We start from the raw sequence: 27,064 nt of genomic DNA on the forward strand, positions 1-27,064 counted from the left end.
CTCATGAGACCTATGTAACCTAGGCTCTGATACCAACTTGTCACGACCCTAAACCCGCCCGGTCGTGATGGCGCCTCTCGTGAAGATAAGGCCAGCCGACACTTCCCATTTTCCAATTTATTAATAGTTAAGCATTTAGAAACAGTCGAAACATGAATAAATAATCCAAAGTAGCAAATAATATCATAAATACGCAGAAGAACAACCCAACACAACCCTAAACGGGGTGTCACTAGTCATGAGCATCTATAAGTCATAATACAAATCCGCGAAGTCTATAAACTAGTACAACTGTCTGAAAGGAGATAAAGGTGATAAAGATGGAGAAACACGGGACTGTAGACGTCAAGCAGCTACCTTGTGAACTCCGAATATTCGCCTGAAGCTGGAAGGATCAGCACTCGGGAGCGAAACCAGCTACGCCTGAATATGCACACAGGGTGCAGAAAGTAAAGTGAGTACTCCAACTCAGTGAGTAACAAATGTAAATAAAGACTAAAACCAAGAAATCTTGTAAGGCTAGCATTCTATAATGAAGCAGTAAAACCATTTTAAATCAGTAACTCAGTGAAAGATAGGTAAAATCCTTTAACTCAACGTAGTTTCATGAAAAGCCTTTTTCAATAATTAAGCAGGTGATTGATAGTCAATTATGAAAAGTAAACACATAAAGGCTAACTCCTCGGGCACAGTATCAACAATCTGCCCCTCGGGCAACATCTCAAAACAGTACCAGCCCATCGGGCTCAAATCACAAATCAGAATACCAGCCCCTTGGGCTCAATCTCACATCACAATGGGTACCCGCGCTCACTGGGGTGTACAGACTCCTGGAGGGGCCCTTTACGGCCCAATCGCAATATCAAGCCACCTTGTGGCATCATCACTAGGCCCTCAGCCTCATATTAATTAAGCCACCTCGTGGCATACATATCTCACGCCCTCAGCCTCAAATTAATATCAGTGTTTCCTCACAACATAGGCCCTCGACCTTACTCAGTCAAAATCATCACAAGCCCCTCGAGCAATAGTAAAACAGTATTTCTCAGCCCAAACATCATTTAAAATATCATTTAAGTCTTAAAACTGAGTAAATATGGCTGAGTATGAAAACAGTGGAAAATAACATGACTGAGTTCAAGTATAAAATCAAAACAGTAAGGAAATATCAATAAAAAGCCCTGAATGGTTCAAATAGTTGGCACTAGGCCCAAATATGGCATTCACTTCAAATAATAATGATAGCAAATAGTTTTCAATCAAATACGTGGTAAAATCATCAATCGGGATGGACCAAGTCACAATCACCAATAGTGCACGACCCCATACTCGTCATCGAGCGTGTGCCTCACCTCAATATAGCACTACGATGTGCAATCTGGGATTTTAAACCCTCAGAACATTATTTACAATCATTACTCACCTCGAACCGGTCATATCTCTAGCTCGCGACGCCCTTGCCCCTTGAATCGGCCTCCACTCCTGTTGAATCTATCCAAAACCAGAACGAGGACATTAAAATAGGCTAAGGGAACGAAGCCTAAGCGAAAATAATCAAAATACTACACAAATCCCGAAATTACCAAAACAGACCCCCAGGCCCACATCTCGGAATTCAATAATTTTTGGATCAATAGATTCCATATCTCCCCACGAGTTCATACATATCAAAAGTTCTCAAATCCGACCCCAAATGCTCCTTCAAATCCTCAATTAAAGGTCTAAGTTTCCTAGCCCTAGTTCTTCAATTTTTGGCTTAATTTCCATGATTTTCTAGGTGGAATTCACATAATGATGTAGTTTTAAGTCCAAGAATCTTACGTCCAAGTGATTCCCTTGAATACCTCTTCAATCTCCTTCAAAAAGCTCCTAAAATGACCAACTATGGAGGAAATAAGCCCCAAAATTGCGGACAAGACGAGCTTAAAAACCTTCTGCCCGGGCATTAATTCCTCCTTCACGAACGCGGTCAAATCCTCACATTCGCGAAGCACAAAAATTCCGCTGACCAAAACTCTCTTTCGCGAACGCGCCCCTACCATCGTGAACGCGATGCTTCAGCCTCTTAAACCTACGCGAACGTGACAATGCCTCTCGCGAACACGATGCATACTAAAATATGCATACTAAAACTCCCCTTCGCGAACGCAAAGGCCAAACCTAGCGCCTCCCTTCCTGAACCTTCGCGAATGCAAGAGTCCACTCATGAATGCGAAGACCAAAATACCTGCAACTGCTGGAACTCAAAATCTGCAACTTTCTTAACTTCAAAATGATTCGTTCAACCCCTCGAAACTCACCCGAAAGGCATACCAAAGGCATAAACATAACCCAAAACCTTATTCAAACTTGTACCAACTTTCAAAACACCTCAAACAACATCAAATCAACCAAAATACATCGGATTCAAGCCAAACTTTCTAAAATCTTCCGAATTCCACTTTTGATAAAAAACCCAACCAAACCACGTCCGTATACCTGAAATTTTGCACACACATCCCAAATGATACAACGGAACTATTGCAACTCTCGAAATTCCATTTTGACACCTATATCAAAATCTTGACTACCAACCGGAAATCGCCAAAATATCAACTTCGCTAATTCATGCCTAAATCTACTCTGGATCTCTAAAACACATTCTGATCGCACTTCTAAGTCCAAAATCACTTTCCGAAGCTAACCAAACCACCGGAACTAACATCCGAGCCCTCTAACACAGAAGTCAACATCCAGTTGACTTTTTCAACTTAAACTTCCTTAAAAGAGATTGTCTCAAATCTTACCAAAATCATTTCGGATTCGATCCGACCAAACCGATACCACAAAACATGGATGAACAAAGCATAAAGAAGAAGAAATTGGGGAAATTGAGCAGTAACTCATAAGACGACTGGTCGAGTCGTCATAGATAACTAATGTGTTGCATTAATTGTGCAGCAGATATACCATGGACGATATTGTATATAGTGAAAGAGATCAAAAATATTAATTGATGATAGGTGTCACGCCCCGAAATTTCTATCAACGGGATCGTGATGGCACCTAACATCACACTCGTTAGACAAGCCAGTGTTAGAGTTTTATTAAATGTTTTCCTTTATAATTCATCGAATAAAAATAAACGAGTTAAAACAAGTGATCATAACTACAGAACTAAGTAAACACTGCTTTATTTATAAATTGTTGACAGAACTATTACTACTACTACCCAGAAATTGGTGTCACAATCCATGAACATACTATAAATTACTACAAATATTGGTATGAAAGAAATTACATCTATTTGAAACAAAAGAAAAATATCAATGTTGAAATGTAGAAGGGGACGCCTGGCCTGCGGACTCCAACAAGACTACCTTGGGTCTCAAAACTGAGAACCTGCAGCCAATCTCTCAATCAACCACTGCCTGCTCCGAAATCAGCACAGAAAGTATAGAGTGCAGTATCAGTAAAACCATCCGCATGTACTGGTAAGTGCCGAGCCTAACCTGAATGAGGTAGTGACGAGGTTACGGCGGGGAAATTACAATATAACCTGCATACAATTTGTAATAAAGCGAAAAAGAAGTATGATACATAATGAAACAATAACTTGCAACAAAAATGAATATGAAACTCAAATATCTTATCAGTAGTAGCTATAACCAATCCTTAAGTGCGATACAACACTACAGATTAACTTCACAACAGAAGAAGGATACATAAACAATAAACTGATGTGGCGCGCATCCTGATCCCCCCATATAATCAGTGACAGTATGAACATTCACCCTTAATACTCCTTATCAATTCACCCTTATTCCTCCTGTTGCGGCATGTAACCCGATCCCACCGTACAATAGTAATTCACCCTTATTACTACTCAATATATCACCCTTATTCTTCTTATTGCGACACGCAACCCAATCCCACCATATAATAATATTTCACCCTTATTCCTCCTCAATATATCACCTTTATTCCTCTTTTTGCGGCGTGCAACCCGATCCCACCATATTAGTATCAATCACACAATAAAAACAGAAATTTCACAACTTGGCTCATAACTCCCCACAATATTAAAGCCTCAAACCAAAGCAAACAGAAAGCTACACAATTATGAAACTTCACTCAATTGATACAACACAGCGAGACCAACCCAAAATGTACCATAAAGCACCGATAAACCAACTTAAACCAACAATGTAATACAATGATCTACGAAATAGTTAATACCTTCAATAAAAAAACAACATCTAACAAGTAGCAATTAAACATGGAAACACCAATAAGCATGTAGCAATTAAGACAGGAAGACAATATATCAAGAACGGGGAAAGAAAGAGGCTAAACAGATAATTTGGTGTCGCATAGGTACTCGTCACCTCACATATACGCCACACACATGGATTTTCACATAAAAATTAAGTCGGGGATCCCTAATCCCTCAAGTTAAAGTTAGACATACCACTTAATTCAATCTAACGGCTAACTCAATGCTCAATTACCGGTTTTCCTCTAGTTTCCACCTCTGAACCACTCGTATCTAGTCATAATTAACTTAATAACATCAATTATCGCTAAAGAAATCAATTCTAATACATAATTATAAGTTTCCCAATATTTTCCTCAAAAAGCCAAAAATGGCCCCAGGCCCGCTTGCTCAAAATTCGAAATTCGGACCAAAACTCGATTACCCATTCACCCCCGAGCCTAGATATACAATTGATTTTGGAATCCGACCTCAATTTGAGGTCTAAATTCCCAAATTTTGAAATACTTTATTTCTACACAAAAATCCCCAATTCCACCATGAAAATCCTAGATTGTAGGTTGAAATCTTGTTAAAAGAAGTGAAAGATTGAAAGAAATGAGTTAAGAATCACTTGCCTATGATTTGGGGAAGAAAAAGTCTTTGGAAAATCGCCCCTTGTGTTCTACGTTTTGAAAAATGCGAGAATGAATGAAAAATCCCGTCTAAGTCCCTTTTACACAGTCGCAGATGTCACATTTGTGACTAGGGCTTCGCAATTGCAAAGCTCGCAAATGCGAACTAATTGTTCGCAATTGCGAAGGACCCCTTCCCAGACCAGCTTTGCAAATGAGAAAGGTTGTTTGCATTTGCGAACATAGGCTGGCCCAGCTTCTCTTCGCATTTGTGATGAGAAGCTCGCAAATGCAACATCAATAGTAATCGCAAATGCGAACCTTGACCTCGCATTTGCAAGGTTTGAAGCCTGCAACACAGCTGAAGAACACCAGCAAATTTTCTTTTGTCCAAATCACTTCGTAGCCTATCTGAAACTCACTCGAGCCCTTGGGGCTCCAAACCAAATATGCACACAAGTCTTAAAATATCATACGAACTTGCTCGTGCAATCAAATCGCCAAAATAACACCTAGAACTATGAATTTAATACATAAATTGCATGAAATTTTCAAGAAAGTTTTAAAATTTCTATTTTCTCAACTGAAGGTCAAAATCACGTCAAATCAGTTCCGTTTCTCACCAAATTTCACAGATAAGGTATAAATATCATAACAGACCTATACCGGGTACCAGAACCAAAATACGGACATGATACTAGTAAGATCAAACATTACCAAAATTCTTTAACCCATTATAATTTTAGTCTTACAATTTTCATCAAAAATTCATTTCTCGGGCTAGTGACCTCGGAATTTGATTCCGGACAAACACCCAGGTCCCATATTTTACTACAGACCCATCGGTACTGTCAGAACATGGGTCCGAGTCCATTTACTCAAAACATTGACCGTTGTCAACTAAAATTAACTTTTTAGGCCAAAAATTATTATATCATAAATTTTTCACATAGACGCTTTTCGGAATCATGCCCGAACTGCGCACGCAAATCGAAAAGAGAAAATAAGGTTTTAAGGCCTCAGAATACGAAATCGAGTTCTAAAACATAAGATGACCCTTTGGGTCACCACAATAGGGGTGTAGTCATTCGAGACGATGCTATAGAGAGGCAAACAAGGGCAGGACAATTTAACATCTTCTTAGTCACAAGCACCGTCTGCATTTTTTCTTCGAAAAAGGTCCAAATATATCCCTCTACTACGAGAGAAGGTTTAAATATAAAAAAATTTACCTCCTATAGCAAACTATTATACCATATTTATTATAAACCAAAATTATTTTAAAATATTATTATCTATAGCTACCTTTTATATTTTATAGAAAAATAGGTATTTATTATATACATTAACATATAGGCGTGAAATACGTTATTTATGTTTTTTCTCACTTTTTCTTTCAGTTAACACACGTTATCTCTCAAAAGTCAAATAACAACAAGATTTTTCTTCTTTCTCTTTCCACGGTCTCTCTCTCACATCAAGTTTGTAGGAACAAATTTCTCAGAATTGATCCTTAACATTTTTGCTCCAAAAGTTCGTGGTAATTGGTAAAGCTTTTGATCGGTTGATGCCAAATTACTCTGCCATTCTTCTTTTTCTTTTCACTATTTTTTTTATATTTTCGCAATTGTTAGGGTTTAAGGAAGAAACTTCAAATTTTGTCTTCAATGGCTGATTCAACAACTCCGAAGAGGGTTACACGAGGTATACTCACTAAAGCACTCAATTTTGATCGTCGGCGTCATCATCCACTATTGGCTCATCCTCTTAGGCGAATAGATCTGGCCATGGCTACGCTAGAGAAGATTTGTGTGACGACCCGGCCGGTCGTCTTAAGAATTAACGTCTCGATCCCCTGTTAACTATTTTTCCCGAGTTTATTTCTGCTATTTTGATTTGCTGGGATGTTCGGTTTTGAGTTTCTGAGAGTTTTGGGACACATAGTCCCTAAATGAGAGCTTAAGTGTTGGAATGTTGGCCGTAGTCGAAACAGTATGAAGACAGCCTCGGAATGGAAATCCGATGATTCTGTTAGCTCCGTTGGGTGATTTTGGGCTTAAGAGCATGTTCGGATTGTGTTTTGGAGATCAGTAGCTAATTTGGGCTTGTAATACCGAAAGTTTAATTTTTAAAGTTTCCGATTCGATAGTGAGATTTTGATTCGAGGGTCGTAATGGAATTCTAGAAGTTAGAGTAGCTCCGTAGGGTTGAATGTGACATGTGTGTAAAATTTCAGGTCAATCAGACGAGGTTTGATAGACTTTCTGATCGAAAGCATAGTTTTAGAGTTTTTTGGAGTTCTTAGGCTTGAATCCGATGAAAGATAGGTGTTTTGATGTTGTTTTGAGCATTCCGAAGGTTGGAACAAGTTTGAATGATGTTTTAGGATTGGTTGGCAGGTTTGGTTGAGGTCTCGGGGGCATCGGGTGTGTTTTGAATGCTCAACAGGTCATTTTTGGACTTAGAGGTCTGTAAGAAATGCAGCAGGTCTCCAATTCTGGTTTCCTTCTTCGCGTTCGCGAGTGGGGTTTTGCGTTCGTGAAGAGGAATTGGGGATGGTGGAAGCTTAATGCTTCGTGTTCGCAAAGAGGGTCCCGCGTTGGCCAAGAGAGTCCCGCGTTCGCGTTGGAGGGATAAGTTTGCTATCGCGTTCATGACAGGGGCATCGCGTTCACGTTGAAGGAAATCTGGGTCAAGCAAAGTTGTGCTTCACGAATGCGAGGGTCCTTCCATGTTCGCGAAGAATGATTTACCTGGGCAGATATAAAATTTCAAAGCCGAGGGTTTAGCCATTTTTATCAAAACTAGAGTTTGGGAGCCCGTATTTGAGCGAGATTTTGAGGGATTTTCATATATATCAATTGGGTAAAGATTCCTTACTCCTTTTTGCTTGTAACCCATTAATCTAAACATGAATTCATCATTTAATTTCGGAATTTGTATGAAAATTGTGGGAAAGTTCTTAGACCAAGAATTTGAGTTTTCATTGGGGATTTGACATTGGATTGGGATAATTTTGGTATGGCTACTCGTGAAAGTGTAAGGATTCTGAAAATATAAATTTTACCCAATTTCGAGACGTGGGCCCGAGGGGCATTTTGGTTATTTTATCTAATTTCGCGTATTAGCTTAGATTTTAATTGTAGAATCAGTTAATTGAAGTGTTATTTACATTATGCAACTTAATTGAATAGATTTGGGTCATTTAGAGTCGAGTACTCGTGGCAAGAACGTGGCCTCGGGTTGATTTTGAGCCGGTTCGAGGTAAGTAGCTTGCCTAACCTTGTGTGGGGGACCTCCCCCTTAGGATTTAGTATATTTGATAATTGAGATGCCTTGTATGTAAGGTGATGAGTGCGTACTTGAGCTAATTGTTTAAAATCCGGTTTCTTTAAGTTATTTAAATTGTGCTCATTTTTCCTGTTTTATACTACTTGCAAATTTAGCCTGTTGTTAGCTTAGAAAAAGCATGTTTAGTTGACCTAATTGCTTATTTGCTTAAACTGCCTTAATTGCATTACGTGAAGCCTTGTTACAACCCATATCCACATGTGTTAGTTCAATGCCATATATTAGTTAACATAAATCCAAGAAGGAATTATCTTTGAGATGATAAGAAGTCAATCCTATTGATCTTAAGTGATACAAGAGTGTATAAGGGTGATTAACCAGTATTAGAAGTTAAACGAATCAAGGATGTTGTAACTCGTATTTTCAGGTAATCTAGCGGTGCTTAATACACTCAAGAGGTCATTTATTAAGGTATTTTAATCATATAATATCCGTATCATAAGTCTTGAAGTCAAACGAGTTATGAAACAAAAGTCGACAAAAGTTGTCGCAACTTAGGTTCATAATTTTACTTAAACATTAGGTCAAATGTTTCTAATCTTTTCTCATAATTTACAAGGAATTACGGGATGATATACCAACTAAATTAAATATCTATTAGTCTAGTTTCCAACGCATTAAACCGTTCATCGATACAATCTCAGAGTAGAGAGATATTCGCATTTTCGCGAGACTGCGCCAAGCAACTCTCTATGGGGCCCACTAAGGCGGTTTAAGGTATTTGGACCTATATAGGATGCCTCCAACCCATTTTAAGTCATTTCTTTTCACTATTTTCAGACCTTAGAACCCTAGGAACATCCTCTCAAGGTTCTCTCAAGATTCAAGACCCAAAAAAGGGGCAACCAGCACAAATCAAGTGTCGGGAATTCCGTGGCGCTAGTAAGTCTCTTGTTCTTCTTGTTGTTGCTCATTTTTGTGTCGTTCCATCTCGTGTGGGAGGTTGTTTTAAAGGGTTTATGTTCTGTAAATACTCCCTCATGTTCTTAATATCAATCCTTGGTGATTTCAAGCCTTCTAAAGTGATTCTAGTGCCGAAAAATACTAATTGATCGCTAGTTTCGCTTTTTTGTTGTTGTGGCAGCATTGGAGGGATATTTCATGAAAATTTAAGGTCAAATTGGAGTTGTTCTTTCTATATAAAGGTAAGGAACCTCTTACTCTATATGTATTTAAGATTATCCAAGTTGCAGCTAAGCCATTGAAGCTAGAACTTGTGAAATATATATCGAAAGGCTTGGAAGTAATGTTATTGTTTTGTGGACTGTTTTGCGTTGTTGTTGGGCTGCATATTTTACTACTATCTTGTGGAGTTTTGGATGAGGAAGGGTGTGGAGAAACACCATATATATGTAGGGTTATGGGCTGATAGTTATTCGTAACATTTCCAGGTTGTTTGACACGACTACGGTGGTCGTCGTATGTATGGAGTGATTAGGCTGTGTGTGGACTATATTGGGAGGCTCAATATGTTTATTATTGATGTTGTTTGGGCTGTTTGGTGACTATTCTGAATGGTGTGAGGTCATATATATAGGGGAGGTGCTGTCCGTTTCATCGTAAAATAGGTTGTGGTCGATACATAATAGTTATGACGCTTAAATGATAACGATAGTATCGTTTCTCTTATTGTAGACTAAGGAGTTTTGACAATTGCATAGCTTGAGATTGGGGCAGTATATACAAGGCATGTGAGGCAATCCTTTTCCTTCTTTTGCACGACTCCGATTGTACATAATGTAATGAACGAGCTTCCAAGATACTCTACTCTTAGAAGCTAGCAGTACTTACATTGTTTTCCCTCTTATGGAACGATTGATGTTAATGTTGCTTCTCTTATTCTTATGTTATCAATGTTGTTGGTACTTCCTGATTCTTATAAGGTTCATAGTGAAGAGTTAGTCCTAATAACGTGTACAGAGGATACCGACCTTACGTCACTCCAAAAGGTTTAGAATGTGATTCCATGAGTCGAGCATGCATTATATATATGTATCTATTTTACTCTACCGAGCCACGCTATAGTTGGCCGGGTACGGCACCTATTGTGCAACCACTGATCAGTTGGGTTTTACCGAGCTCCACGTGGCCGGGTACGATTCTACCGAGCCTATTATGGCCGGGTACGATATGATGATGATGATGCCCATAGAGGCGAATGCTTTAAAGGTTTATGTATTTATACATATGTATCATGCATTTCATGTAAGTAGCCCTCAGAGGTACTAAGATGTTACATGTTGTATATTCTCTATCCTTGCTTACATTACTGATCGCATTTATGGTTCCTTGCCTTACATACTCAGTACTTTATTCGTACTGACGTCCTTTTATTTGTGGACGCTGCATGTCGTACTGCAGGTCCTGATAGACAGGCAGTTGCAGCTCCCCCACCACAGTAGACTGTCCAGTTCAGCGGTGATTGGCGAGATCCCTTCTCCGGACTTGCCTTGGTCTTGGTATGCGATTTTTGTTATAGACATTATAGGTATGTCGGGGCCCTGTTCCGGCTATGTTGCAACACTTATGTTCTTTTAGAGACTCATAGACAGGTGTCGGCTCATGTATAGTTTGGTATGCCTTGTCGGCTAGTTTTTGTTGTATAGTCTTTCATAATAGCGTGGTAGCTCATACCTTATACGTAGTTTCTTGATTGTCTGGTCATCCCCTGCTATGTATGTTCATGCCGTCATATTTTATTGCTGGTTGTCCATGATCTAGGTCTACCATTTATATTAATCTCGTCAGCCTTAAAAGATAATAATGAAGGTTAGATGAAATGTACGTTGGTGCTCGGCAAGTGTGGTCGGGTGCTAGTCATGGCCCTTCAATTTGGGTCGTGACAAACTTGGTATCAGAGCAAGTCTGTCCTAGGGGTTGTCTATGAGCCGTGTCTAGTAGAGTCTTGATTATGGATGTGTAGCGTGCCACATTTATAATCAGGAGGCTACATGACATCTAGGGTTGTTACCTTCTTCCTGAATCTAGATCGTGCGTAGAGTTGAGTCGTAAGTATTCGTCTCTAATATTCACCTTGTTTTTTTTCAGTGATGCCTTCGACTAGGAAGCAAACGATTAGTAGACGGCTTGATACAGCAGCGGGAGAGGGTACCAGTCAGGTGCCCCAAGTTAGAGCAGGACAAAGTGAGGCTCAAAGTGAGATGCCCTCTCATACCTCATCTACTCCGTCTCCTCCAAAGGATATTAGAAGGCACCCACCACCTCCAGTTCCTCCGTCTGGCAGTCCAGACCAGGATATGCGGAGTGCTTTGCAGTTATTGACTAGCTTGGTAGCTGCTCAGGATCAGAGGTAGAATACAGGTGCTGCTGAGAAACCAGTTAGTACAAGAGTTCGTGATTTTATTAATTTAGACCCTCCAATGTTTACTAGATCAGACCCCAAGGAGGACCCACAGACTTTTTTTGACCAGGTTCATCGTACACTTCGGGTTATGCATGTTAGTGATACAGAGGCAGTAGAGTTGGCTTCTTATCGGTTACGGGATTTAGCGGTTCTCTGGTATGATAGTTGGGAGAGATCCAGGGGTCCGAACCCTCCTCCAGCTGTGTGGAAGGAATTTTCTGAGGCCTTTCTTCGTCACTACTTGCCAGTTGAGATACGACGAGCTAGAGCTGATAAGTTCTTGAACCTTAGACAAGGTAATATGAGTGTGCGAGAGTACAGTATGCAGTTTGATTCTTTGGCAAGGTATGCTCCCTATATGGTGGCCGAGATGAGTGATAGGGTGCATATGTTTGTGAATGGGTTGGGACCACATCTGATAAATGAGTGCACGACAGCCTCCTTGGTGGAGGGCATGGATATTTCCCGTATTCAAGCTTATACCCAGACCCTAGAGGATCGTAAGTGCCAGAAGAGGGCAGTTAGGGAGCAGGATAGGGGCCAGCATAAGAGGGCAAGATTTGCAGGGTATTCTGATGACTTCAGAGGCCGCATCAGGCCACAGTTTTCGAGGAGTTCGGCGCCACCTGTAGCTAGTGCTCCTCCACAGTTTCAGAGGCCTCGATATGATCGATCCTATTCTGGTCCAGGTCAGAGTTCGCGGGCATCTGGCTCGCAACATCACAGGGATACTAGTCAGATGAGACCCCCAACACCACATTGTGATCAGTGCGGCAAGGCCCACTTTGAACTGTGTCGTCGAGGTTCTGATGCATGCTATTCGTGCGGGCAGCCTGGCCATATGATGCGGGAGTGTCTTAATAGAGGAGGTGATGGTATGGCTCAGCCGACTGGATCTATGTATGGTTCTTCCTCATCAGTTCGACCTCCAGCACGGGGTTTTCAGTAGTCGACAGGTCGTGGTAGGGGTAGATGTGCAGTGCCGAGTTCGAGTGGTGCTCAAAATCAAACCTATGCTCTAGTAGGTCGACAGGATCTCGAGTCGTCTCCAGATGTTGTTACAGGTATTATATCTGTGTTTTCTTATGATGTATATGCGTTGATTGATCCGGGATCTACATTATCCTATGTTACACCCTTTGTGGCTAATAAGTTTGGCATTGAACCTGAATTGATAAGTAAACCCCTCGCGGTATCTACTCCGATAGGAGATTCTGTGATTGCTAGAAGAGTATATAGAGGTTTCACTGTGATGATTTGTAGTCGTCAAACCTCGGCAAATTAATTTGAGTTAGAAATGGTTGATTTTGATGTGATAATGGGAATGGACTGGTTGGCCTCATGCTATGCAAATGTTGACTGTCGTACGAAGATGGTTAGGTTCCAATTTCCGGGTGAACCCGTCATTGAATGGAAAGGGAACATTGCTACACCGAAAGGTAGGTTTATTTCCTATCTTAAGGCAAGGAAAATGATCTAAAAAGGTTACATTTATCATCTCGTTCGCGTTAGGGATGCGGAGGCGAAACCGCCTACTTTACAATCAATCCCTGTGGTCAACGAATTCCCAGATGTTTTCCCAGATGAACTCCCAGGCCTTCCTCCTCAAAGGGAGATTGAGTTTAGCATTGATGTGTTGCTGACACTCAACCGATCTCTATTCCTCCATACAGAATGGCCCCGGTAGAGTTGTGAGAGTTTTAGGTGCAGTTGAAGGACTTGCTGGATAATGGCTTTATTAGGCCTAGCACTTCACCTTGGGGTGCACCAGTCCTATTCGTGCGGAAGAAAGACGGGTCGTTACGGATGTGTATCGACTATCGACAGTTGAATAAGTCTACTATAAAGAACAAGTATCCACTTCCAAGAATTGATGACCTGTTTGACCAACTCCAGGGTGCCAAGTATTTCTCTAAGATTGATTTACGTTCAGGGTATTATCAGGTGAGGGTTAGGGAGAAGGATATTCCAAAGACAACCTTCCGGACAAGATATGGGCACTTTGAGTTCTTGGTGATGTCGTTCGGGCTAACAAATGCCCCAGCAGCTTTTATAGATCTCATGAATACTATATTCAGGCCCTATATTGATGTGTTCGTGATTGTATTCATTGATGACATTCTAGTGTATTCTCGTTCGGAGGCGGAACATGCGGGCCACTTGCGGATAGTATTACAGACGCTTCAGGATCGTAAGTTATATGCTAAGCTCTCCAAATGTGAATTCTGGCTGAACTCAGTAGCATTTCTTGGCCATGTGATATCTGATGAGGGTATTAGTGTCGACACTCAGAAGATCGATGCAGTAAAGAATTGGCCGAGACCTACAACACCATCAGAAGTCCGCAGCTTCCTAGGGCTAGCAGGATATTATAGGCGGTTTGTAGAAGGATTTTCCTCTATATCATCACCATTGACTAAGTTAACACAAAAAGCTACCAAATTCCAGTGGTCTGACACTTGTGAACGTAGTTTTCAGGAGCTGAAGAATCGATTGACATCTGCACCAGTGCTCACTCTTCCTGAAGGAATAGAAGGTTATGTGGTATATTGTGATGCCTCAGGTATAGGTTTGGGGTGCGTATTGATGCAGCGTGGGAATGTGATTGCTTATGCATCAAGACAATTGAAGAAGCATGAAAAGAATTATCCAACCCATGATTTGGAATTGGCTGCAGTAATATATGCTTTGAAGATATGGCGGCACTACTTATACGGCGTCCATGTTGACATCTACACAGATCACAAGAGTTTACAATACATCTTCAAGCAGAAAGAGTTGAATTTGAGGTAGCGTAGGTGGCTTGAATTATTGAAAGACTACGACGTCGAGATATTGTATCATCCCGGTAAAGCCAATGTTGTGGCAGACGCTCTCAGCCGTAAATCAATGGGAAGCTTAGTACATATTGAGGCAGGTAGATGGGGGTTGATTAAAGAGCTTCATCAGCTAGCCAATATGAGAATCAGATTGTTAGACTCTGATGATGGAGGTGTTACTGTACAGAATACATCAGAATCATCTTTGGTAGCCGAGGTAAAAGCACGACAATATGAAGATCCTATCTTAGTACGATTAAGAGAAAGCATTCAACAGTGTAAAAGTATGGCTTTTGGGATCGGAAAAGACGGGGCACTGAGATACCAGAGCTGATTGTGTGTGCCTAATGTGGCAGGGTTGCGAGAGAAGATTATGAATGAGATTCATCAATCCCGATATTCCATCCATCCCGACTCGACAAAGATGTATCATGATGTCAAGGAGCAGTATTGGTGGGATAATATGAAGAAGTCTATTGCAGAATTTGTAGCCCAGTGTCCCAATTGTCAACAAGGAAAGGTAGAACATCAGAAACCCAGTAGATTGCTTCAAAATATAGAGATTCCGACCTGGAAGTGGGAGGTGATTAATATGGACTTCATTATTGGATTACCTCGCTCTTATCATAAGTTTGACTCCATCTGGGTGATAATTGATCGACTTACAAAATGTGCCCATTTTCTGCCAGTGAAGACAACTTACACGGCTGAAGATTATGCAAAGTTGTATATCAAGGAGATTGTTAGGATTCATGGTGTGCCCATATCTATTATATCAGACCAAGGAGCTCAATTTATGGCTAACTTTTGGAGGTCTTTCCAGAAGGGTTTAGGCACACAGGTAAATCTCAGCACTGCATTTCATCCGCAGACTGACGGACAGGCTGAACGTACCATTCAGACACTGGAAGATATGCTACGAGCATGTGTTCTAGATTTTAAGGGGAATTGGGATGATCATCTTCCACTCATAGAATTCGCCTATAACAATAGCTACCATTCCAGTATTAAAATGGCCCCATACGAGGCACTATACGGGAGGAGATGTAGATCACCAGTTGGATGGTTCGAAGTCGGTGAAACAGAATTATATGGGCCATATTTGATTCACCAAGCTATTGAGAAGGTGAAAGTGATACAGGAGCGATTGAGGACGGCACAAAGCAGGCAAAAATCTTATTCTGATGTCCGACGTCGTGATCTAGAGTTTGAGGTTGGTGATTGGGTTTTCCTGAGGATCTCACCAATGAAGGGTATTATGCGTTTTGGGAAGAAAGGTAAGCTGAGTCCAAGGTATATCGGGCCGTATAAAATTCTTCGACGGATTGGACAGGTTGCTTATGAGTTAGAATTGCCATCTGAATTGGAATTTGTCCACCCGGTATTCCATGTATCTATGTTGAGAAAATGTATTGGAGACCCTTCTCGAGTCGTCCCTATCAAAGATGTACAAGTTACAGAGGACCTATCATATGAAGAAGTGCCAGTGGCGATATTAGATCGGCAAGTCCGCAAGCTGAGAACAAAAGATGTAGCTTCCGTCAAAGTATTGTGGAGGAACAAAAATATGAAAGAAATGACATGGGAAGTAGAAGAGGAGATGAAGTCTAAATACCCTTACTTATTCCAGAATGAAGATAACAAGGATGCTGGTGGAAGACAGGATACATTGGAAGGTGAAACGGCTCTATGAGGTAAGCAATAATTTGAGAATACTCCTCCTTAATACAAAATGGTAATATGTAGATAATGTAAATACGCATAATGCTTTGTGTAGCCTTGTGAAGCCATATGTTGGGCTTAATTACTTGCAAGTTTTTCTAGTGACCATTTTATAGGGGAAAATTGATCGGAAATTTCCATTGGAATCCACGATGATTTAAACTCCCCATAAACCCTTACATTCGAGGACGAATGTTCCTAAGGGGGGAGGGTGTTACAACCCATATCCACATGTGTTAGTTCATGCCATATATTAGTTAACATAAATCCAAGAAGTAATTATCTTTGAGATGATAAGAAGTCAATCTTATTTATCTTAAGTGATACAAGAGTGTATAAGGGTGATTAACCAGTATTAGAAGTTAAACGAATCAAGGATGTTGTAACTCGTATTTTCAGGTAATCTAGCGGTGCTTAATACACTCAAGAGGTCATTTATTAAGGTATTTTAATCATATAATATCCGTATCATAAGTCTTGAAGTCAAACGAGTTATGAAACAAAAGTCGACAAAAGTTGTCGCAACTTAGGTTCATAATTTTACTTAAACATTAGGTCAAATATTTCTAATCTTTTCTCATAATTTACAAGGAATTACGGGGTGATCTACCAACCAAATTAAATATCTATGAGTCTAGTTTCCAACTAATTAAACCGTTCATCGATACGATCTCGGAGTAGAGAGATATTCGCGTTTTCGCGAGACTGCGCCAAGCACCTCTCTATGGGGCCTACTAAGGCGGTTTAAGGTATTTGGACCTATATAGGATGCCTCCAACCCGTTTTAAGTCAGTTCTTTTAACTATTTTCAGACCTTAGAACCCTAGGAACATCCTCTCAAGGTTCTCTCAAGATTCAAGACCCAAAAAAGGGGCAACCAACACAAATCAAGTGTCGGGAATTCCGTGGCGCTAGTAAGTCTCTTGTTCTTCTTGTTGTTGCTCATTTTTGTGTCGTTAAAGCTCGTGTGGGAGGTTGTTTTAAAGGGTTTATGTTCTTTAGATACTCCCTCATGTTCTTAATATCAATCCTAGGTGATTTCAAGCCTTCTAAAGTGATTCTAGTGCCGAAAAACACTAATTGATCGCTAGTTTCGCTTTTTTGTTGTTGTGGCAACATTGGAGGGATATTTCATGAAAATTTAAGGTCAAATTGGAGTTGTTATTTCTGTATAAAGGTAAGGAACCTATTACTCTATATGTATTTAAGATTATCCAAGTTGCAGCTAAGCCATTGAAGCTAGAACTTGTGAAATATATATCGAAAGGCTTGGAAGTAATGTTATTGTTTTGTGGACTGTTTTGCGTTGTTGTTGGGCTGCGTATTTTACTACTATCTTGTGGAGTTTTGGAGGAGGAAGGGTGTGGAGAAACACCATATATATGTAGGGTTATGGGCTGATAGTTATTCGTAACATTTCCAGGTTGTTTGACACGACTACGGTAGTCGTCGTATGTATGGAGTGATTAGGCTGTGTGTGGACTATGTTGGGAGGCTCAATATGTTTATTATTGATGTTGTTTGGGCTGTTTGGTGACTGTTCAGAATGGTGTGAGGTCATATATATAGGGGAGGTGTTGTCCGTTTCATCGTAAAATAGGTTGTGGTCGATACATAATAGTTATGACGCTTAAATGATAACGATAGTATCGTTTCTCTTATTGTAGACTAAGGAGTTTTGACAATTGCATAGCTTGAGATTGGGGCAGTATATACAAGGTATGTGAGGCTATCCCTTTCCTTCTTTTGCACGACTCCGATTGTACATAATGTAATGAACGAGCTTCCAAGATACTCTACTCTTAGAAGCTAGCAGTACTTACATTGTTTTCCCTCTTATGGAACGATTGATGTTAATGTTGCTTCTCTTATTCTTATGTTATCAATGTTGTTGGTACTTCCTGATTCTTATAAGGTTCATAGTGAAGAGTTAGTCCTAATAACGTGTACAGAGGATACCGACCTTACGTCACTCCGAAAGGTTTAGAATGTGATTCCATGAGTCGAGCATGCATTATATATATGTATCTATTTTACTCTACCGAGCCACGCTATAGTTGGCCGGGTACGACACCTATTGTGCAACCACTGATCAGTTGGGTTTTACCGAGCTCCACGTGGTCGGGTATGATTCTACCGAGCCTATTATGGCCGGGTACGATATGATGATGATGATGCCCATAGAGGCGAATGCTTTAAAGGTTTATGTATTTATACATATGTATCATGCATTTCATGTAAGTAGCCCTCAGAGTTACTAAGATGTTACAGGTTGTATATTCTCTATCCTTGCTTACATTACTGATCGTATTTATGGTTCCTTGCTTTACATACTCAGTACTTTATTCGTACTGACGTCCTTTTATTTGTGGACGCTGCATGTCGTGCTGCAGGTCCTGATAGACAGACAGGTGCAGCTCCCCCACCACAGTAGACTGTCCAGTTCAGCGGTGATTGGCGAGATCCCTTCTCCGGACTTGCCTTGATCTTGGTATGCAATTTTTTTTATAGACATTATGGGTATGTCGGGGCCCTGTTCCGGCTATGTTGCAACACTTATGTTCTTTTAGAGGCTCATAGACAGGTGTCGGCTCATGTATAGTTTGGTATGCCTTGTCGGCTAGTTTTTGTTGTATAGTCTTTCATAGTAGCGTGGTAGCTCATACCTTATACGTAGTTTCTTGATTGTCTGGTCATCCCCTGCTATGTATGTTCATGCCGTCATATTTTATTGCTGGTTGTCCATGATCTAGGTCTACCATTTATATTGATCTCGTCAGCCTTAAAAGATAATAATGAAGGTTAGATGAAATGTACGTTGGTGCTTGGCAAGTGTGGTCGGGTGCTAGTCATGGCCCTTCAGTTTGGGTCGTGACAAGCCTGTTAGGCCAGAATTTCCTTTTTTTACTTCGTACGAAATTGAGCTTATTTGAGTATTTCCTTGCGTTGTTGGTGCGTGTTTTACTTTGGGACTACGGGATGGTATCCCGGGAGATCCCCCTACTTGTTTACTTTGGGAATACAAAACGATATTCCGGGAGATCCCCCTGCACATTTACATTGGAACTACGGGACTGCACCCGGTAGATTCCCCGTGTACTGAGTATTTACCTTTGGGACTACAGATCGGTATTTCAGGAGATCCCCTCGCATTATGAGTTAGAATACGGGATGGTATCCCTGGAGATCTACTAGATATTTATATTTGGGACTACAAGACGATATCCTGGGAGATCCCCTGTTGCTTCTTTGTGTTGAGCCGTATTTTCTCTTTGTGTTTACTTTGCATCTGTAGTAGATGTTGCTGTCTTTTCATTCGTGTTACATTTACTGTTGTACTTATTATAATGCTTTGTTCTATACTGTCAAACTTTATATTTTTATTTAACCTCAGTAGGGCTCCGACCTTCCTCGTCACTACCCGACCGAGGTTAGGCTTGGCACTTACTGAGTATCGCTATGGTGTACTCATGCCCTTTCTGCACATGTTTTTCATATGCAGATCCAGGTATCTACCCGACCGAGGTTAGATATTCTGGAGTTAGATATTGTTAGATATCCCATGTCTTGTGGTTCTGTGAGTTTTCAGGTTTTAGGATAGTGTATTAGATTCTGAGAAGTTTTGTTGTATTTGCCGAGTGGCATTTTAAATATTGTTTTCCTTCGGTTATTTTTGGCTTTGATTTATTTCTCCTACAAGTTTTGTTTATGTTCTGCATTTGTTAGGCTTACCTAGTCGTAGAGACTAAGTGCCACCACGACAATTCACGGAGGGTGAACTAGGGTCGTGATAAGTTGGTATCAGAGCTCTAGGTTCATAGGAGTCATAGATCACAAGCCGATTTATTAGAGTCTCGCTGATCGGTACAGAGACGTCTGTACTTATCTACGAGAGGCTATGTAACTGTTAGAAAAATTTCAACTTCATTTGATTTCCTTATCGTTCAATATATTGACATCATAATTTTAAACTTTTGTCTTCTATTCTCTCACAGATGGTGAGGACACGTGCTACCCGAGATGATCAGGCATCTGCGCCCTCTACTACAGCCATCAGAGGCTGGGGCCAGGGTAGAGGCCGAGGACGCGCACGTGGTGCAGTCAGAGCACCTGCTTAAGCTACCGCCGAGGTACCACCAGCAGTTCTAGCCGGAGTCTAGGCACCTGATACACCTACTGCTACTACTACTCTAGCACTTCAGGAAACTCTAGCGCAGTTCATGAGCATGTACACGACTTTGACTCAGGCAGGGTTGCTTCCCCTTGCTGCAGCCATATCTCAGGCCGGGGGAGGAGCACAGACTCTTGCCACCCGCATTACTGAGTAGTGAGTGCATATTGATCAGGTCTCGAAGGTTATTCCTGTACCGCCTGCAGTGCCAGTTCAGCCCGAGGACAAGGCAGTGGCTTTAGAGGATGAGCAGCGGAGACTTGAGAGGTTTAAGAAATATGACCCTCCGGTGTTCAGTGGGTTAGCATCAGACGATGCCTTGGGATTTCTGGAGGAATGTCATCGTATCCTCCGCACTATGCGCATATCAGGATCGACTGGGGTTTTTCTCACTGCCTTCCAGCTTCGGGGAACCGCATATGAGTGGTGGCGCACATATGAGTTAGACAGTCTGGACAAGGCTGCTACACTAACTTAGGCCCAGATTTCAGATCTGTTCCTGAGGGAGTTTGTCCCTTAGATCCTCAGGGACGCATGGCGCGTAGAGTTTAAGCATTTGCGCTAGGGTGCTATGACTGTCTCATAGTATGCTGTCTGTTACACTAGCTTGGCTAGACATGCACCAACCTTGGTTTCTACTGTTCGCGAGAGGGTTCGCTGGTTTATTGAGGGCCTTATTCCCAGCATCAGGTCTAGCATGGCTCGTGAGTTGGAGATGGATTTTTCTTATCAGCAGGTGGTGAGTATCGCTAGGAGGATTGAGGGTATGCATGTTAGGGAGAGAGAGGAGAGGGAGGCCAAGAAGCTCAAGAGTCGGGCCATTTCTCTGGTGCTCGTGCCCCAGCAGTAGGTCGTCATGGTAGGGGTTATATGAGTCGCCCTATTCATTCAGCTCTTCCAGCAGCTATTCCAGCTCCTATTAAGCCCCAAGAGCCATATTATACACCACTAGTATCTAGTACACCTCCTACGCAGGGTGTTTTTAGTGGTCAGTCCAACAAACCTGGCCCAAGCCAGTCACAGCCGCCACGTCCTCCCAAAGCTTGTTTTGAGTGTGGTGATACACGCCATATGGTGAGGGATTGCCCCAGACTTAGGAGGGGTGCACCTCCACAGACTTCTAAACCACAACGTACCCCGCAAAGTTCTTAGGCTATGGTTACAACTCCAGTTGCTACCCCACCTGCTCAGCCAGCTAGGGTTGGAGGTCGGGGAGGTAGAGGTCACCCTAGAGGGGGAGGCTAGGCCAAATACTATGCCATTCCTGCCCGTACCGAAGTTGTTGCCTCCAATTCTGTCATCACAGGTATTATACTGGTTTGGCACAGAGATACATCGGTTCTATTCGATCCAGGCTCCACTTGCTCTTATATGTCTTCTTATTTTGCTCTGCATTTGGGTGTACCTCGGGATTCTTTGAGTTCCCCTATTTATGTTTATACTCTTGTGGGAGATTCTCTTGTTGTGGACCACATTTATCGGTCGTGTTTGGTTGCTCTTAGTGGTTTTGAGACTAGAGCCAATCTATTGTTGCTCAGCATGGTAGATTTTGACATTATCTTGGGCATGGACCGGTTGTCGCCGCATTATGCTATTATTGATTGTCACACCAAAACCGTGATGCTGGCTATGCTAGGTGTACCGTATGTTAAGTAGAGGGGAACTTTAGATCACACTCCTAGTAGAGTTATTTCCTTTCTTAAAGCTTAGTATATGGTTGGGAAGGGGTGTGACACGTATTTAGCTTATATGAGAGATGTCAGTATTGATACCCCTTCAGTTGATTCAGTCCCAGTAGTACGAGATTTTTTTCCCGATGTGTTTCCAATTGACCTCCAGGCATGCCGCCTGATAGAGATGTTGATTTTGGCATTGACCTATTGCCGGGCACTTAACCCATTTCTATTCCTCTGTATCGAATGGCTCTTCCTGAGTTGAAGAAATTGAAGGATTAGTTACATGAATTGCTTGATAAGGGTTTTATTCAGCCCAGTATATCACCTTGGGGTGCTCATGTCTTATTTGTGAAGAAAAAGGATGGTTCTATGCGTATGTGTATTGATTATTGCCAGTTGAATAAGGTTACAGTGAAGAACCGTTATCCTTTGCCTCGTATTGATGATCTGTTTGACCAGCTTCAGGGCACACGGGTGTTCTCTAAGATGGATTTGCGCTCATGTTACCATCAGTTGAAGATTCGGGAGCCAGATATCCTGAAGACTACTTTCAGGACTCGGTATGGTCATTACAAGTTCCTTGTTATGTCATTTGGGCTGACCAATGCCCCAGCAGCCTTTATGCATTTGATGCACAGCATGTTCCGGCTGTATCTTGACTCGTTCGTCATTGTCTTTATTGATGATATTCTGGTGTATTCCCAAGTCGGGAAGATCATGAGCAGCACCTGCTGACTGTGCTTCAATCTTTGGTACAGAAAATGTTATATGTTAAGTTCTCGAAATGTGAGTTTTGGTTGGATTCAGTGGCATTCCTAGGCCACGTGGTATCTAGTGAGGGTATTTAGGTAGATCCAAAGAAGATAGTGGCCGTACAGAGTTGGCCCAAACCATCATCAGCTACAGAGACCCATAGTTTCCTTGGCTTGGCGGGTTACTACCATCGTTTTATGGAGGGGTTTTCATCGATTGCAGCCCCTATGACCAGGTTGACTCAAAAACGTGCTCCGTTCCAGTGGATGGAGGATTGTGAGGCGAGCTTTCAGAAGCTCAAGACAGTTTTGATTACAGCCCCTATTTTGATACTGCCTATAGATTCGGAGTCTTATAAGGTTTATTGTGATGCCTCGAGGATTGGCCTCAGAGCGGTGTTGATGCAGGATGGTAGGGTTATTGCCTACACGTCCAGATAGTTGAATATACATGAGAAGAATTACCATGTTCACGACCTTGAGTTAGCTGCCATTGTTCACACCCTGAAAATCTGGTGCCATTATTTATATGATGTTCCTTATGAGATTTATACTGACCATCGGATCTTGCAGCACCTGTTCAAGCAAAAGGATCTAAATTTCCACCAGAGGAGGTGGTTAGAGTTGCTGAAGGACTATGACATCACTATTTTATATCACCCGGGCAAGGCCAATGTGGTGGCTAATGCTTTGAGTCACCGGGCAGAGAGTTTGGGGAGTTTGGCTTATTTACCAGCATCAAAGAGGCCTATGGCGATGGATGTTCAGGCCTTTGCCAGCCAATTTATGAGACTGGATCTTTCGGATCCCAGTCGGGTTCTAGCTTGTATGGTGTCTCGGTCTTCCTTATTTGATCGTATTAGGGAGCGTCAGTATGATGACCCTCATTTGCTTGTCCTCAAGCACAAGGTTCAGCACGGTGATGCGGAGATGTGACTATTGGTGATGACGGTGTATTGAGGATGCAGGGTCGGATTTGTGTACCCAATGTTGATAGGCTTCAAAGTTTGATTCTAAAGGAGGCCCATAGTTTACGATATTCCATCCATCCGGGTGCCGCGAAGATGTATCAGGATTTGAGACAGCACTATTAGTGGAGGCGGATGAAGAAAGATATAGTTGGATTTGTAGCTAGGTGTCTCAGCTGTCAGCAGGTGAAATATGAGCACCAGAGACCGGGTGGGTTGCTTCAGCAGATAGAGATTTTAGAGTGGAAGTGGGAGCGGATCACCATGGATTTTGTAGTTGGGCTCCCATGGACTTTGAGGAAGTTTGATGCTATTTGGGTGATTGTGGATCGGCTGACCAAGTCCGCTCATTTCATTCCTATGTGTACGAATATTCTTCAGAGCGGTTGGTAGAGATTTATATCTGGGAGATTGTTCGTCTGCATGGTATTCCAAAGTCCATCATTTCAGATAGGGGTACACAGTTCACATCACGATTCTGGAGGTTTGTTCAGCATGAGTTGGGTACTCGGGTGGAGTTGAGTACAACATTTCACCCTCAAACGGACGGACAGTCTGAGCGCACTATTCAGATTCTTGAGGATATGCTCTGTGCATGTGTGATTGAGTTTGAAGGGTCTTGGGATCAGTTCCTGCCATTGGCGGAGTTTGCTTACAACAACAGCTATCAGTCCAGCATTCAGATGGGACCGTATGAAGCTTTATATGGTAGGCGATATAGATCCTCGGTGGGTTAGTTTGAGCCAGGTGAGGCTAGATTATTGGGCACAGACTTAGTTCAGGATGCTTTGGAGAAGGTTAAAGTGATTCAGGATAGATTCCGTACAGCTCAGTCCAAATAGAAGAGTTACACAGACCGAAAGGTTCGTAATGTTTCCTATATGGTTGTTTGGTTTTCAGTTTCGAAGAGTTTTGGGACACTTATTCCCTAAATGAGAGCTTAAGTGTTCGAAAGTTGGCCATAGTTGGAACAGTATGAAGACGGCCTCGGAATGAAAATTCGATGATTCTGTTAGCTCCGTTGGGTGATTTTAGGCTTAGGGGCGTGTTCGGATTGTGTTTTGAAGGTCCGTAGCTAATTTATGCTTGAAATGTCGAAAGTTGAATTATGTTTCCGGTTCGATGGTGAGATTTTGATCCGAGGGTCGGAATGGAGTTCCGAAAGTTGCAGTAGCTCTGTAGGTTTGAATGTGATGTGTGTGTAAAATTTCAGGCCATTCGGACGAGGTTTGATAGACCTTTTGATCGAAAGCGTAGTTTTAAAGTGTTTTGGAGTTCTTAGGTTTGAATCCGATGAAAAATAGGTGTTTTGATGTTGTTCTGAACGTTTCGAAGGTTGGAACAAGTTTAAATGATGTTTTAGGATTGTCTGGCAGATTTGGTTGAGGTACTGGGGGCCCCGGGTGTGTTTTGGATGCTCAACGGGTCATTTTTGGACTTAGAGGATTGCAGAAAATACAGCAGGTCTCCAGTTCTGGTTTCATTCTTCGCATTCACGAGTGGGATTAACGTTCGCGAAGAGGCGCTGGGGCTGGTGGAAGTTTTACTCTTCGCATTTGCGAAGAGGGTCCCGCGTTCACTAAGCTGAGGGGTCGTATGCCTACGCGTTCGCGAAGAGAGTCTCGTGTTTGCGTAAAGGAAGAAGTTTGCTATCGCATTCGCGACTGGGGCGTCGCGTTCACGATGAAGGAAATCTGGGCAAACCGAAGTTGTGCTTCGCGAACGCGAGGGTCCTACCGCGTTCGTGAAGAATGATTTACCTGGGAAGATATAAAATTTCAAAGTCGAGGGTTTAGCCATTTTTATCAAAACTAGAGTTTGGGAGCTTGGATTTGAGAGAGATTTTGAGGGATTTTCAGAGATATCAATTGGGTAACAATTCCTTACTCTTTTTTACTTGTAACCCATTAATCTAAACATGAATTCATCATTTAATTTCGGAATTTGTATGAAAATTGTGGGAAAATTCTTAGACCAAGAATTTGAGTTTTGATTGGGGATTTGACATTGGATTAGGATAATTTTGGTATGGTTAGACTCGTGAGAGTGTAAGAATTCTGGAAATATAAATTTAACCCGATTTCGAGACATGGGCCCGAGGGGCATTTTGGTTATTTTATCTAATTTCGCGTATTAGCTTAGAATTTAATTGTAGAATCAGTTCCTTGAAGTGTTATTTACATTAGGCAACTTAATTGAATAGATTTGGGTCATTTGGAGTTGAGTACTCATGGCAAGAACGTGATCTCGAGTTGATTTTGAGCCGGTTCGAGGTAAGTGGCTTGTCTAACCTTGTGTGGGGGACCTCCCCCTTAGGAATTGGTATATTTGATAATTGAAATTCCTTGTACGTGAGGTGACGAGTGCGTACTTGAGCTAATTGTTGAAAATCCGGTTTCTTTAAGTTATTTCAATTGTGCTCATTTTTCCTGTTTTATACTACTTGCAAATTAGCATGTTGTTAGCTTAGAAAAAGCATGTTTAGTTAACTTAATTGTTTATTTACTTAAACTGCCTTAATTGCATTACGTGAAGCATGTTAGGCTAGAATTTCCTGTTTTTACTTCATACGAAATTGAGCTTATTTGAGTATTTCCTTACATTGTTGCTGCGTGTTTTACTTTGGGACTACGGGACGGTATCCCGGGATATCCCCCTGCTTGTTTACTTTGGGACTACGGAACGATATTCCGGGAGATCCCCCTGCATATTTACATTGGAACTACGGGGCTGCACCCGGTAGATTCCCCCTGTACTGAGTATTTACCTTTGGGACTACGGATCGGTATTCTGGGAGATCCCCTCGCATTATGAGTTGGACTACGGAACGGTATCCCGGGAGATTCACTGGATATTTATATTAGGGACTACAGGATGGTGTCTTGGGAGATCCCCGGCTGCTTTCTTTGTGTTGAGCCGTATTTTCTCTCTGTGCTTACTTTGCCTCTGTAGTAGCTGTGTTGTCTTTTCATTCGTGTTACATTTACTGTTGTACTTATTATACTGCTCTATTCTATACCATCAAACTTTATATTTTTATTTAACCTCAGTAGGGCCCTGACCTTCCTCGTCACTATCCGACCGAGGTTAGGCTTGGCACTTACTGAGTACCGCTGTAGTGTACTCATGCCCTTTCTGCGCATGTTTTTGATGTGTAGATCTAGGTACTCGACTCAGTCCTACCACCCATGAGGAGAGGCGGCTACTCTAGAGACTTCGAGGTACATTTGCCGCGTCCGCAGACCGAGGAGTCCCTCTCTATTCTAGCTTTTAAATATTTTCCCTTCTGCATTTCTTTTCCTTGTTAGATATTCTGGAGTTAGATATTGTTAGATATCTAAAGGCTTGTGGTTCCGTGAGTTTCCGGGTTTG

This window comes from Nicotiana tabacum, chromosome 7 (genome assembly GCF_000715075.1).
Source record: "Nicotiana tabacum cultivar K326 chromosome 7, ASM71507v2, whole genome shotgun sequence".
In the NCBI taxonomy this organism is placed as follows: domain Eukaryota; kingdom Viridiplantae; phylum Streptophyta; class Magnoliopsida; order Solanales; family Solanaceae; genus Nicotiana; species Nicotiana tabacum.